Genomic DNA, 501 nt, shown 5'->3' on the forward strand with positions numbered 1-501 from the left:
CCAGGTGCATCACCTTGCACTTTTCTGTGTTGAATCCCATCCTATGCTCATCTGCCCACCCTTGTAACCTGTCTAGGTCTGATTGAAGCCTGTTGCTTCCTTCTAGTGTGCCCACATCCCCCCACATCTTAGTGTCATCAGCAAATTTGAACAGGGTGCTTTTTACCCCCTCGTCCAAGTCGCTGGTGAAGATGTTTAACAGTGCGGGCCCGAGGACCGAGCCCTGGGGGACCCCACTTCCCACATCCCTCCAGGTTGAGAAGGACCTGTCCACCACCCTCTGGGTGCGGCCCTCCAGCCAGTTGGTGATCCAATTGACTGTGTGGGTATCGACACCACAGTTCCCCAGTTTCTTAACGAGAACGGGATGAGAGACAGTGTCGAAGGCCTTCCGAAAGTCCAGGAAGACTATGTCCACTGCTACCCTTGCATCTAATGATTTAGTGATCTGATCATAAAAGGCCACCAGGTTGGTCTGACAGGACCTGCCACTGATGAACC

This window comes from Crocodylus porosus, unplaced genomic scaffold (assembly GCF_001723895.1).
Source record: "Crocodylus porosus isolate Cpor-Errol unplaced genomic scaffold, CroPor_comp1, whole genome shotgun sequence".
NCBI classification, from domain to species: Eukaryota; Metazoa; Chordata; order Crocodylia; family Crocodylidae; genus Crocodylus; species Crocodylus porosus.